Source organism: Hyperolius riggenbachi, chromosome 12 (assembly GCF_040937935.1).
Source record: "Hyperolius riggenbachi isolate aHypRig1 chromosome 12, aHypRig1.pri, whole genome shotgun sequence".
Classification (NCBI taxonomy): domain Eukaryota; kingdom Metazoa; phylum Chordata; class Amphibia; order Anura; family Hyperoliidae; genus Hyperolius; species Hyperolius riggenbachi.
The window spans coordinates 86,927,552-86,942,518 of record NC_090657.1 but is presented as its reverse complement, the minus strand read 5'-3'; the positions used below and the strand labels follow the sequence as shown (position 1 = coordinate 86,942,518).

The window sequence follows — 14,967 nt, the reverse complement described above, 5'->3', positions numbered from 1 at the left end:
ATGCTGCTGTCTTTACTGGGTGTGGTAGGGAAGGGTAGGGGCAGTATGACAGAAAGCTCCAAGGTTTTGAGGTACACTCTGGGAGTGACCAATTTTATGGATCCTGTTGATCTGAGGTTGTGAGAGGTGTGGTGCAAGTTCTTCCTGTATCTAGGGCCCAAATTGTGTAGGGATTTGAATGTCAAAAGTCCAATCTCGAAGAGTATTCTCCATTTTATAGGTAACTGGTGCAGTGAGAGAACAATCGGTGTAATGTGATAGTGGCAATGTTGGTTTATTATCAATCTGGCAGCAGCATTCTGCACTAATTGCAGGCAGAGCAGATCCTTGATTGGGAGGCCTGCATAAAGGGCATTGCAGTAGTTCAGCCGTGATGTGATGAAGGCGTGAACTAGGGTTGGAAGATCCTCTGGGGGAATGAGATGTTTCATTTTTGCAATGTTCCTCAGATGAAAGTAGGAAGATTTTACTACAGCCGAGATTTGGATTCTAAAGCTCAATTCCCCATCGATTAGCACACCAAGGCTGCGCACAAGGTTGGAGCTGTTTATGTCTGAATTACACATACTTACAGTATATCATTGCATATAGGAATTGAGATAATTCGTGATTTTTGGGGAAAAAAAAGTCCAACGTTATATTCTTCATTTCTATAATATTTATTATATCGAATTAACCTTTCAATTATGTTTTTTTAATGTACCTAATGCTGTACCTAATGTAACTGCCTCTACCAGTGCCCCAGGTGCACATACCAAATCACCTTCGAAACTGACCCATCTAGGGCTTATTACAGCACAGAAAGTTAAACAAATGGATATATCTTAGTGCACCCACAGTGTAGGATCTTTAGGAGGAACTATTGCATTCATTCAACTATGACAACTTGGAAACCAAACTACACAAAGACCGATTTATTAAAAGATTTTTTTCCATTTGGGAACGTTTTTTGTAGCAACCTTCACAAGTCAGGAAATTTGTGACTTGATGAATCCTTATAACTAGTATACATCCTGATATGCAGTCAAAGACGTACAAGGTACCTTAGGGAAGCTTAAAGTTTGATATTTACCTCCCGGGCAGCCAGAGGCTCAGGAGCCTGACTGGGAGTGATCATTGTGAGGCCTAGGTCCTCTAGGACGGTGTATAAACTGTGGCTAAGTTTGGATCTAATTGCAAGGGAAACAGTGGCGGGGTGGGATTTCTGTTTGGGTTCTAGGGGGAGGGGGAGATTAGAACACATGGTTCTTTTCATAATTGTCTTGATGGAGATAAGCTGTATATCAATACTGTTTACTGTGCTGTAATAATTATAATTGTTTGCAATTTTATTGGGAAAAAGGTTTGAAAATTCAATAAAAAAATGTTTTCCCCCCAAAAAGTATATGACTTGTACAACTATAATGCCTAACCATATGCAATTTAGTTATTCCTCTAGATCAATGTCCAACTTCATGGACATGGAAGGCCAAATGTTTATAAGACTCATGGGGCTCGATTCACAAAGCGGTGATAACTCAGTTATCACGCCTAAAAGACTTTAGGCGTGATGACCTTTTCACCACTGAGTTATCACCGCTTTTTCCTGCTCTTCGCGCGAAGTTACCGCGCGTACGCGCGTGAGAGCGCGCGCAAAGTCCCATAGGGTTTAATGGGAGCTTCGCGCGAAGCGTCGGGTGCTACGCGCGTACGCGCGGTAACTTCGCGCGAGTTTCTTCTTATCACGCCTAAAGTGAGTTTAGGCGTGATAAGGGGCTTTTCACTGGCGTGCAAACACTTTGCACCGCTTTGTGAATCAAGCCCATGGTGGAATGCTGGCAACAATAAATTGAGTTCTCATGGTACATCCCTCCAACCTGCGTATCCTTCTTGATCTTGTGACCTCACCAATGATACCCTTCCCATGGACTAACTCGGACTTGAGTTGCTGGGTCTCTGTAACCAGCTCCAAAATCGCATGATCATATATCTTATACCCTGTTTGCATGTTTAACCTTGTTTCCGGATCTTCTGATGAGTCATGCTTTCTGCTCTGCTGAGTGCAAAGACAAGATAGCTGCTCTGTGTGTTCAGTGCCATCTTCGAAGCGAATGTGTCTCTACACACAGAGGGCAGACAATATGACATCAAAAAGAAGGAGAGTGTTAGAGGAGGATGTGAAAGCTACAGATCTGATCATGACTTGCTTGCATTTCAATGCAGTTTTCAGCAGAATGGATTAGAAAGAGGGAAAAACTTGCAGCTTAAGAAAATGCAATAGTACTTTCAGTTAAGACCTCTTTCACTGGCTGTGGCTGCCAAGTATGGTAGGACAGTGCATCAAAGAAGGTACTGGATGCATCTCCTGCTGACCCAGTGAATTGCCTCCTCCCTTGGCTGGGGTTTTCTGCACAGCCGGCGATACCAAGATACATTTAGGAACTATGCCCAGATGTCCCTGGCAGCATATGATGCCCTGTTAGCCTTTTCTCCACTGCCACACTACCTTGTGGGCAATCATCTTTGTAGAAGAATGCTTGCTGGTAACCTTGTGATGAGTAGACTATACCTACTCTACTTGCAAGTTGTGTGAGTTTTCTAACCATCAGCTTCCTGGTGACCAGCAAATGCTTTGCCTCACTGCAGGAATTCCTGAACAATTTTAGGTTGCTCAACTGATTAGAAGTCCTGGATGGACAGCACAGAAGCACCATATATTTAACATTCTTTATTGTTGTTCTGGCCATTGTGGGAAATCAGTATAAATTTATGGCTTTATGAGGTCCTTTGGAAATTCCCCAAACTCCCTTATGCTAAGAAATTCAGTAATGGGGACAAAGGTTTGTGGGTGTGATGCAGGAAATGTAGGCACCCAAACTTCGGTGTTGCATAGAGCACACTACTAATTGAGGCTGTATAGCCAAATTCCTGGGGCAACAGAGGGACCAACAGCAGTGGAGATTGAAACCTTAAGGCTCGTTTCCACTTAGTGCGTTTCTGTCCACTTTTTATCAGCACATCAATGTTACAGATTGATACGTGTTGCTGAAAATCGGACAGAAGCGCACAGATAAAAACGAGGCCTTAACCGTAGATAGTGGCAGCAGGGATAAGTTGCCAGGTTAGTGTTAGGCTTAGAAAGCGGTAGGTTGGCATATTTTGGCTTAGAGAGTGATAGGTTAGAGTTAGGAGTAGGTAAGGAGGGGGCTAAGTGTTAGGCTTAGATAGTGGTAGGCTAGTGTTAGGAGTAGATAGTTAGTGTAATAGAAAGGCTAGGTAAAGAGGTAATAGAATATATCGGTAAAATTATCTATATTTTATTATTGTAATTATCCATTGCCCCACTAGCCGATTCACCCGCCACCTAAATTTACCAGACGTTCTTTTTCGATGTATGCTTATGGTGATATGACAACCACGACCATGGACAAGGTCTCCTCCTGCCTATCAGCCATCTCCTCCTGGATGTCCGCTAGGTTCCTGAAACTAAATCTAGACAAAACGGAATTTATGATCTTCCCACCCCGGCCATCCATGAACCTCCCAGATGTTCATGTCACTGTTAACCACACTACCATTCGCCCTACCTCTCAAGCCCGCTGTCTGGGTGTTACCCTGGACTCCGCACTCTCCTTCACTTCCCACATCCAAAACCTCACAAAGTCCTGCAACTTCCACCTTCGTAACATCTGTAAGATTCGCCCTTTCCTGACCTCTGCCACCACCAAACTCCTCATCCATGCCCTCATAATTTCCCGCCTTGACTACTGCAATGCCCTGCTGTCTGGTCTCCCTATGACCCGAACAGCCCCACTGCAGTCCATCATGAATGCAGCAGCCAGAATTATCCACTGCTCCCATCGCTCCACCACGGCAGATCCCCTCCTAGAATCCCTCCAGTGGCTTCCTATCCAGTCCAGAATCAGATTCAAGATACTGTGTCTGACCTACAAATCTGTCCACAAAACCTGTCCAACCTACATTTCCGATCTTACTCAGAGGTACACACCTAGCTGCTCACTCCGCTCTTCCAATGAACTTCGCCTAACCGCCCCCCCCCGCATCACCCAGTCCCATGCACGCCTCCAGGACTTCTCAAGAGCTGCTCCAACACTATGGAACTCCCTACCTCCACCCATTATTTAATTCAATTCAATTCACTTTATTGTCATTGTGTAACACAACGAAATTACTTTTCATGACAACCCCACGGTGCATATAGGGAACATAGTGATAGTAACAAGGAAGAGAAGAAATTATACAAGTATGCCAGGTATTACAGATGTTTAAACAATTTGTACACAGTGGGCAGCCCCCTCCTTCAACATCTTCAAGAAAGCCCTCAAAACTCACGTTTTCACTCTGGCCTACTACCCCTCACAAGTGCTCTAAACCTACAGCTGAACTCTGGTCCCCTACCATTCGTGTCCTTACCTCTCAGCAGTTGGCTGATGGTGTAATGGTTAAGGGCTCTGCCTCTGACACAGGAGACCAGGGTTCAAATCTCGGCTCTGCCTGTTCAGTAAGCCAGCACTAATTCAGTAGGAGACCTTTGGCAAGTCTCCCTTACACTGCTACTGCCAATAGAGCGCGCCCTAGTGGCTGCTGCTCTGCTCTGGCGCTTTGAGTCCGCAAGGAGAAAAGCGCAATATAAATGTTACTTGTCTTATCTTGTCTTGTCTCTCCCTCTAGATTGTAAGCCTTTGGGCAGGGTCCTCCTCCTTTTGTGTCCTACCTGATCTTGCACCTCCATTACTGTGAACCCATGCTATGCATCTGAGTGAACCTAACTTGCCTAATCTCCATGCTCCCATCCAGTGACTGACTAAGCATTACCTGGCACTCATACTGTACTGTGTGATCTGGTTTTCTTGTATTCCTGTATTGTCATATTGCTGTATGTCACCCCTAAATATTGTCTGTAACCTAAATTAATGTCCAGCGCTGCATAATATGTTGGCGCATTATAAATACAATAAATAATAAAATAAATAAATATGACTCTTTATGGATGGTGGGAACTCTGACGGTTTGTTGTGGAAACTCAGGAGCCTTTCTCCCTGGGTAGAAATCTTATGCAGCCATATGCCAAGAGGGACCTGGACCAGGCAAAGAAGGTCTTCAGCGACCAGTCAAAGATGAACAAGATGCATAGTGGGATTTCCATTCAGCATATTATTAACAAATAGAGCATCCCCTATGCAGCCATCATACAACAATCAGACAAAGTGAATAAGGTAATAGAAGATGCTTTTGCCCACAACTGTCTGCCAGCAGGAGGCCATGTTCATTAGTGACATACACTGTCCTCTGTGGGCTAATTTGCGAGATGTCTTGGAGATTCTGGTAGGACTTCTGAATCTAGGCATTGTCCCTATATGCCACCTATACTCAGACTGATGCTTGCAAACCTTGTTGTACATTTACAAGGTTTTATTACTTTATTATAAAGGTTATTACCTTGTTGTGCTATCGGTTACCATGGTCACCTTGCTGTAATAGATTTCATTACAATTATAATCTATGTACAGTACCTATCACTTCTTATGCATTCTATGTATCTAAATAGAATACATTTTCAGCCAAGCAATGCCTTTCAAAAAAAACAATGTGAATTTTAGTTTATTGCAGCATAGAAAGTGATGGTAAATCGAAACTGCAAAAATCAACTATCCAGAAAGGTAGTGCAGGCAAGGAACAATTTGTCAGGAGATCACACACCAATTGCTGGCACATAAACCTGTGCGATGTTTCTGCTACTTCCCTGGAAGTTATGGTAGAAACATGCTTATGCCATCCTGCAAGGTACACACATGAGATAAGTCTTTGGAAAATGAAAGATCAGACCAATGTTACCACCTCTATGTAGTATGAGAGCCATACCTACACAGTCTATTCCATAAAGCTCAGTACACCCATCAGATCTTTGCGAACTGAGGAATGAATCTGTCGCATAGGTTTGTCAGGGAGGCTTGAAAGACTGATCTTTCTAAAGATGATGCACACATGCAAAAGATCAGGGTACTTATCCGTTAGCCGGGCGCATCCGGCAGGTGGCGCTGTTGTAGCGAATTTCATTCATGCTTAGTTAACGTAGTGCTGTGTGAATGGAAGCGCCGCAGGTGGCGCTAATTACATTGATACGGCACATAACAATAACAGTGTTAATGGGAACTAATATGTATTTCAAGTGGCCGGAACTGTTACTTAATGCAATTAAAATGAAGGCGGCGGCAATTTAACAGATGAAGCCGCCGCCTTCGTCTGTTCTTCGTCTTCTTCTCCCACTTTGCCCTCCTCTGGCTTCTATACAATGCTGGCAGCCTGCGGGGACATGCGTCTCCCCCCAGAGTCGTTCGTCGCGGAAGGGAATCCTGTTTGTTTTCTTGCGACGAACGACTCTGGGGGGAGACGCATGTCCCCCCCAGCTGCCAGCATTGTATAAAAGCCAGAGTAGGGCAAAGGGGGAGAAGAAGACGAAGAACAGACGAAGGCGGCGGCTTCATCTGTTACATTGCCGCCGCCTTCATTTTAATTGCATTAAGTAACAGTTCCGGCCACTTGAAATACATATTAGTTCCCATTAACACTGTTATTGTTATGTGCCGTATCAATGTAATTAGCGCCACCTGCGGCGCTTCCATTCACACAGCACTAACGTTAACTAAGCATGAATGAAATTCGCTACAACAGCGCCACCTGCCGGATGCGCCCGGCTAACGGATAAGTACCAAGATCAGTTCCTGCAAAAGATCAGTTCCTGCAAAATGCTTTCATAGGGTGCATGAAAAAAGGGTGCCAGGAAAAAAGGGCCCGGCTGAATTACGAAATGGCGCTGGTGGATAACGAAATCTTGATGACAATAAACATTGGTAACAAAAGTGGTTAACGATAAATACACTTTTAAAAAAAAGATGGGTGTTGATAACGAAAATATATTAAAGTTAAAAATTGTACCATAATTCAACAATACAGTTTAAAGAGACACTGAAGCGAAAAAAAAAATGATGATATTATGATTTGTATGTGTAGCACAGCTAAGAAATAAAGCATTAAGATCAGATACATCATTGTAATTGTTTCCAGTACAGGAAGAGTTGAGAAACTCCAGTTGTTATCTCTATTCAAACAAGCCATTAAAGAGAGTCTGAAGCGAGAATAAATCTCATAGATAGCAGGGACACGTGTGCCCCTGCTAAAACGGCGCTATAGCGCGGCATAACAGGGGTCCCTTCACCCCCAAATCCCCCTCGATACAGTCGGGGAGCGCTTCCTGGTTGGGGCAGGGCTAACCGCCGCAGCCCTGCCCCACGCGCGTCTGTCAGCGCGTATCTCCGCTTCTCCCCCACCCCTCTCAGTCTTCCTTCACTGAGAGGGGCGGGGAGAGGCGGAGATCCGCCGCTGATAGACGCGACTGGAGGCAGGGCTGCAGCCGTTAGCCCTGCCTCCAGGAGCGACCAAGTCTGCGACCAAGTGTCGCAGTGGGGGGTTTGGGGGTGAAGGGACCCCCGTTTAGCGGCGCTATAGCGGCGGTTTAGCAGGGGCACACGTGCCCCTGCTAACTATGAGCTCTGAAGCGAGATTTATTCTCGCTTCAGAGTCTCTTTAAAGTGAACCTCCGGACTAAAAATCAACTCAGCAGCACTGAAAAGGCCTGGTGTTTCTTTAACAGTTTATCAGCATCAGAACTTGGTTTCTCTTATACAAGCCTTATTTTTAGCTGCACAGAAGAAAACTGCCGGGCTTTTTCCCCCTGATGCTGTGCAAAGCATGATGGGATTTCTGATGTTGTTGTTCTCGTTCTGCTGTTTTGGTGCAATTTTTTTTTTTTTTTACATTTTGAATTTGACATTTGAAGCCTAGCGTGTGCAGCTGGGAGGGGTAATCAAGACACAGGACAGTTGGAACTGTGTCTCTTGCTCCTTGTCACCTCCTTTCAACCAAAAAGATGGCTGCCCCCATGACAAAGATGGCAGCCCCCATGAATCACAAACATTTGCCTGTTCTTTTAAAACAGGGTGGGTAAGAGATCATATTACCCATCTATTCTAATTAACATAACTAATGTAACTTAATAACAGTATGTTTGTTTAGGCTGAAGTTCCCCTTTAAGCTCTCCGACTAAGTTAGTCGTGGAGAGGGCTGTTATCTGACTTTTATTATCTCAACTGTTCCTGGACTATTTACTTTTCCTCTGCTAGAGGAGAGGTCATTACTTCACAGACTGCTCTGAAAGACTCATTTTGAATGCTGAGTGTTGTGTAATCTGCACATATTATAGAATGATGCAATGTTAGAAAAAAACACTATATACCTGAAAATAAAAGTATGAGAATATTTTCCTTGCTGCTAATCTTCTAGTAATTATTCATAGTACACAACCAATTCACTATATCATATTTTTTTTTCGCTTCAGTGTCTCTTTAACCCAACCCTACTTTCACACAGAACCCTCCCCTGGTGGTGCCTAAAACTAACCCCTCTACTGGTGGTGCCTAACCTTAACCACCACCCCCTGGTGGCACCTAACCCTAATCCCCCTGGTAGTGCCTAATCATAACCACCCCCCTGGTGGTGCCTAACCCTAACCGCCCCCCCCTGGTATTGCCTAACTCTAACCGCCCCCCCCCCCCCCCCCGAGTGGTGCCTAAACCTAACTACTCCCCCGGTAGTGCCTAACCCTAACCACCCCCCTGGTGGTGCCTAACCGCCCCAGTGTTGCCTAACCCTAACCACCCCCCAGTGGTGCCTAACCACTCTCCCTGGTGGTGCCTAACCCTAACCACTCCCCCTGCACCCTTTTACACATAGAAACAATAATATATTTGATAACGTAAAATCTGTACATACAAACAAAATAATATGGCAAAAAAGGCTGCTCGCACCCACAAGACCAACATGTCTGTGATTCAGGGCAGTTTCTAGGCTAAATTGCACCCAGGGCGAGGGTGTAAAAATTGCATTTCCTCCTCCCCCCCCCCACCACCGTGGACTCGTGAACCCTTAATATTTAGGGACAGTCACACAGCGACAGGTCACAAGTAGATCCGCCTACTTACTAATGGCCAGCCGCTCATCCAGGAGGAAGCAGGGACCAGGAAAACACACAGGCGAAGAGAGCCAGAAAAGCCGACTCCTCCATGGGTGCCACGCATTGACAGCCTGCAGTACCGCTACAGGGCATCAGGTGTCATCACGCAGGGGTGACGTGATGATAACTTGGCGTCAGACGCAGGCAGCCCAGGAGGAGTCAAGGAAGGTGATCGTGCTGGAAGTCTTCTTTCTTCTTCCATTTGGCTGCACGCCGCGTCACCAGCTCCTTAGCGGTTATGTCCTTCTGCCTGCGCCCCCCCCTTCTTCTACTTGCCAGTCTACGCCCAGGGCAGTCGCCCTGCCCACACTGCCCAAGAAACAGCCCTGCTGTGATTGATGGTGAATGTGTTCACTGAGCCAATCAAAGGGTCTGTAAGGGAAGGGACTTCTACAAGAAGCCAATGATCTTTCATGTAACTAAAAACACAAACACTGCCTGTGTGCTCTGAACTCTGAATGAATTACCGTAATAAAAAAAGTGACAGTATTTAAATAAAATACATAAATAGTTGCCTTAGGGACTAAGCCAATGTGTTCGTCAAGAGGATATATTACTATTATTTTAGCATTTAAGGGTTTGTAATTTTTGATCGGGAACAGTGAGAAAAGAAAAAAACATATCATACATTGTACTTGGAAGTAGGAACATCATTTTAAATGTTGTGATAACCGGGACAAATGGGCAGATAAAATGTGTGTGTTTTATCTACAGTAGCATTTTTTATTTTAAAACTATAGGGGATGAAATTTGAGAAATAGTGTATTTTTTAATTTGTTTTCAATGTTTTTCCTTTAAAATGCATAGAAAATAAAGTAATTACTGAAAACAAAGTTAGTACAGAGCTGTTGGGTGGATTCACACCCGCACAGAAATGCATGATGGGAGATGTAGTCCATGGACGTGATTACCATTAGGAACCTCCCTTATGGGAAAGATTAATCTACTGTCACTTTAAAGAGAATCTGTAACTAAAAACATCCCCTAGGGGGTACTCACCTCGGTAGGGGGAAGCCTCCGTTTCCTATCGAGGTTTCCCCCCGTCCTGTGTCCCACGGCGGTGGACATTACGTCCTATACATTTTTGCAGTTTCGCACATTTCGAATATGGCAGTTATTTTTAATAATTGCTATTTGTTCGAAAATCTGTCACTTTTTTAACATTCCCTATTTGTGCAAAAACGCAAAAAAAAAATTGTGTATTTTCATGGAAAAAATGTGAAAACAAAAATGGCATTTTCAATGCGAAAATTACTTTGGCGAAAAATCGCAAGCAACACTGGTGTTCCTCTAAAAAATATCAAGCAAAAGCACTGAAAGACAGAGCGTGCAGCATGTACTGTATACACTGGTGTGTGAATCAGAGGCGGACTGACCCGGGGGGACGGGTGGCATTTGCCCCCCGGGCCGCTGCCTCCTCACACATTCAGGGCCGGTGGGGCAGAACTAATTATCTACACAGGTGTCGGCTGCCGAGCATAACTGCAGTGTTGCGACTGCTCGATATGCAGACTAAGCCTCGCCCCCATCAGTAGCTGTTCCTCAGTGTCCAGGCATTGGGTGAGACCTCCAGCTCCTCCCCGATGCAGAATGGTCCAGGATGGCTGCTCTGGAGTCTTAACTCCGCCCCTGGCCTGGAGCTGTCAGAGGAGAGGCCGCAGCAGTGCTAATACACGCCATGTGCTGAGGGAATTGGAAGAGAACCTTGGCTTCAGGGAACCTGTGCATCCGCCAAAATCGTGGCGAAGCTCCGCCCCCAAAATTACCGCGAAGCTCCGCCCCCAAACCGGGTCAAAGCTTCGTTCCAAACCTTGGAGGTATTCTTGAACTCTGTCTGTAGTGGTGAGTTACATCACCCTTCTTTCACTTGCAAACTCTGTATTGGGGGGCTCCCTCTCTCCAACCACATAACCTGGGAGCTTCACAGGCTACCTATACTTGGGGGGCTCCCCGATGCCTATCCTGGGGGGTTTCCCTGGTTGTCTTTATGTGGGGCTCTGTGGCTACCTATACTGGGGGGGGGGGGGGCTCTCTGGTACCTATCCTGGGGGGTTTCCCTGGCTTCCTCTATGTGGGGCTCTGTGGCTACCTATACTTGGGGGGCGGGACTATCTGGTACCTAGCCTGTACCTAACGCTAACCTCACCACCGCTGCAACTAACGTTAACCTCATTGCTGCCTCACCACCGCTGTACCTTACGCTAATCTCACTGCCGCTGCACCTAACACTAGTTTCACCGCTGCACCTAATGCTATCGTCGCTGCTGCACCCAACGCTAACCTCACTGCCGCTGCACCTATTGCTAATCTCACTGCCACTGCACCTAACGCTGCTAGCCTCACTGCCGCTGCACCTAAAGCTATGGTCACTGCTGCACCTAACGCTAACCTCACTGCAGCTGCACCTAACACTAGCCTCACCGCTGCACCTAATGCTATCGTCACTGCCTCACCTAACACTAACCTCACTGCCGCTGCACCTATTGCTAATCTCACTGCCACTGCACCTAACGCTGCTAGCCTCACTGCTACTGCACCTAAAGCTATGGTCACTGCTGCACCTAACGCTAACCTCACTGCCGCTGCACCTAACACTAATCTACCTAACGCTAAAGTACTCTATTAGATTGAGATCTGATGACTATGGAGGCCATAGAATTACACTAAACTCTTTATGTTCAAGAAACCAGTTTTAGATGATCTGAGGTTTGTGACATACATTATGCATTATTCTGCTGGAACTAGCCTTCAAAAGCCATCAGGTGCACTGTGGTCATGAAGCAATGGGTATGGTTAGCAACAACATCCAGGTAGGCTGTAGGCTTTAAACAAAGCCTAGGTGGTACTTAAGGGCCAAAGTGTGCTAAGAATATATCACCCACACCATTACACCACTACCAGCAGCCAGGATCAATCTTATTGCTTTTTTAACCCGACCGCCCATCAGAAAGCGACCAAATGAAACCCCCCCCCCCACACCAAGCAGCACCTGAAAGTGTATTCCGACCCTCATTTTAAAATGTTTGTTTTGCAAGAACTAGTTAATGTAACTGTAAAATGTATTGCGTTTTTATGCTACATATTTTTATACTACATACAGTGGGTTGCAAAAGTATTCGGCCCCCTTGAAGTTTTCCACATTTTGTCACATTACTGCCACAAACATGCATCAATTTTATTGCAATTCCACGTGAAAGACCAATACAAAGTGCTGTACATGTGAGAAGTGGATCGAAAATCATACATGATTCCAAACATTTTTTACAAATAAATAACTGCAAAGTGTAGTGTGCGTAATTATTCAGCCCCCTGAGTCAATACTTTGTAGAAGCACCTTTTGCTGCAATTACAGCTGCCAGTCTTTTAGGGTATGTCTCTACCAGCTTTGCACATCTAGAGACTGAAATCCTTGCCCACTCTTCTTTGCAAAACAGCTCCAGCTCAGTCAGATTAGATGGACAGCGTTTGTGAACAGCAGTTTTCAGATCTTGCCACAGATTCTCGATTGGATTTAGATCTGGACTTTGACTGGGCCATTCTAACACATAGATATGTTTTGTTTTAAACCATTCCATTGTTGCACTGGCTTTATGTTTAGGGTCATTGTCCTGCTGGAAGGTGAACCTCCACCCCAGTCTCAAGTCTTTTGCAGTCTTCAAGAGGTTTTCTTCCAAGTTTGCCCTGTATTTGGCTAAATCCATCTTCCCATCAACTCTGACCAGCTTCCCTGTCCCTGCTGAAGAGATGCACCCCCCGGGCATGATGCTGCCACCACCATATTTGACAGTGGGGATGGTGTGTTCAGAGTGATGTGCAGTGTTAGTTTTCCGCCACACATAGCGTTTTGCATTTTGGCCAAAAAGTTCCATTTTGGTCTCATCTGACCAGAGCACCTTCTTCCACATGTTTGCTGTGTCCCCCACATGGCTTGTGGCAAACTGCAAACGGGACTTCTTATGCTTTCTGTTAACAATGCCTTTCTTCTTGCCACTCTTCCATAAAGGCCAACTTTGTACAGTGCATGACTAATAGTTGTCCTATGGACAGAGTCTCCCACCTGAGCTGTAGATCTCTGAAGCTCGTCCAGAGTCACCATGGGTCTCTTGACTGCATTTCTGATCATTTGCTCTCCTTGTTCGGCCTGTGAGTTTAGGTGGATGGCCTTGTCTTGGTAGGTTTACAGTTGTGCCATACTCCTTCCATTACTGAATGATCGCTTGAACAGTGCTCTGTGGGATGTTCAAGGCTTTGGAAATCTTTTTGTAGCCTAAGCCTGCTTTAAATTTCTCAATTCAATTCTGACCTGTCTTGTGTGTTCTTTGGACTTCACGGTGTTGTTGCTCCCAATATTCTCTTAGACAACCTCTGAGGCCCTCACAGAGCAGCTGTATTTGTACTGACATTAGATTACACACAGGTGCACTCTATTTAGTCATTAGCACTCATCAGGCAATGTCTATAGGCAACTGACTGCACTCAGATCAATGGGGGCCGAATAATTATGCACACACCACTTTGCAGTTATTTATTTGTAAAAATGTTTGGAATCATGTATGATTTTCATTCCACTTTTCACGTGTACACCACTTTGTGTTGGTCTTTCATGTGGAATTCCAATAAAATTGATTCATGTTTGTGGCAGTAATATGACAAAATGTGGAAACCGTCAAGGGGGCCAAATACTTTTGCAACCCACTGTATATTTGTACACAAGATAGATATCCGGTACATTTGGGCTGGGGCTGCTGTAAAAGGGCCTCTAGGTTTTGTTTTCCCCCCAGGCTAAAAGGTCCCAGTCCTCCCCTGGTGTGAATGAAACTATCATTTAAACATGGAAGAAAGGGGAGGGGTTATTTATGGAAACAGAGCTGTTTGGTAATACTGACTGGTAATTATAGCTGAGATTGCCAACTCAATACTGTTTCCATGACAGGTGAACTGGTGGCTCAGTCTGACAAAAGGAAACAGGGACTTCTGATTTCTGCAGGTGTGGCATGTGCAAGGGGGAAAGAAAGGTGGGTGAATTGAAGAACTGAACTGAAATGAACAGAAATAAAAAAAAAATAAAATAAAGACAGTATTTTTCTGAACCATCTGTTATCAGGAACACAAATAATGGCAAACCTTCCCTGGATCAAATCTGAACATAGATGGCTTGCAGTGAAAGCCAGAGCAGGATCATCCACCAGGCAACCTAGGCAGGTGCCTAAGGTCTAGTGGGGGTCAAGGGGCCCATCTGCCACCTTCTCTGATCTCTGTCCACTTCAGCTTACCAAAAGGACTTCAAGGGGGCACCAAATCTACTACCCTTCCTAGGAACCCATTAGGCCCCATTCAGACTATGTGCGTTCCTAGCCGTTTTTACAGAATGCATACGGGCAGACTTTGCGCACAGAAACGGCTACTAATGTTTTCTAATAGCCTCGTTCACATGTATGCGTATGAGACGCATACGTTTCTCATCCGCATTGCTGCACGCAGTTTTGTGCGACACGCAAAGAAACGGACGCAATAAAAGTCTATAGATGCGTATCAAAAACGTGTACTAGCGTTTAGCGTACGTTTCCCTTTGCGATTCACATAATTCTTTTCTGTTTCCTGTGTGATGTGTGTGTGCAAAACGCAATAAAAAACGCATTTGAACGCAAGAAAAACGCATGCGTTTTTCAACTTGCGTTTCTTTGAATTTCTATGCGTTGTGTAAACGCTGACAGTATGAACAGAGCCTTACATCTTAATCCATCTCTGGTGAGAGCCCTAATATAGTGTATTTATATTGCGCTAACATCTTCTGCAGCTCTCTACAGAGTAATTTTTCTAGCTATCTCTTAGCAGAGCTCACAATCTAATCCCTACCATATGGATGCATAAAGATATCTGGATACATGGGTTTGAAG

General features: G+C 45.0%; 1 long non-coding RNA gene across 1 annotated transcript in view; it reads left to right on the top strand.

Moving 5' to 3' along the window:
* Positions 1-14,088, top strand: part of LOC137541539 (uncharacterized) — a 104,630-nt gene extending 90,542 nt beyond the window's left edge. Inside the window, exon 5 of the long non-coding RNA XR_011025205.1 lies at positions 14,004-14,088. This is a non-coding gene — a long non-coding RNA (uncharacterized lncRNA). The remainder of the gene's footprint in view (positions 1-14,003) is intronic.
* Positions 14,089-14,967: the final 879 nt, after the last annotated feature.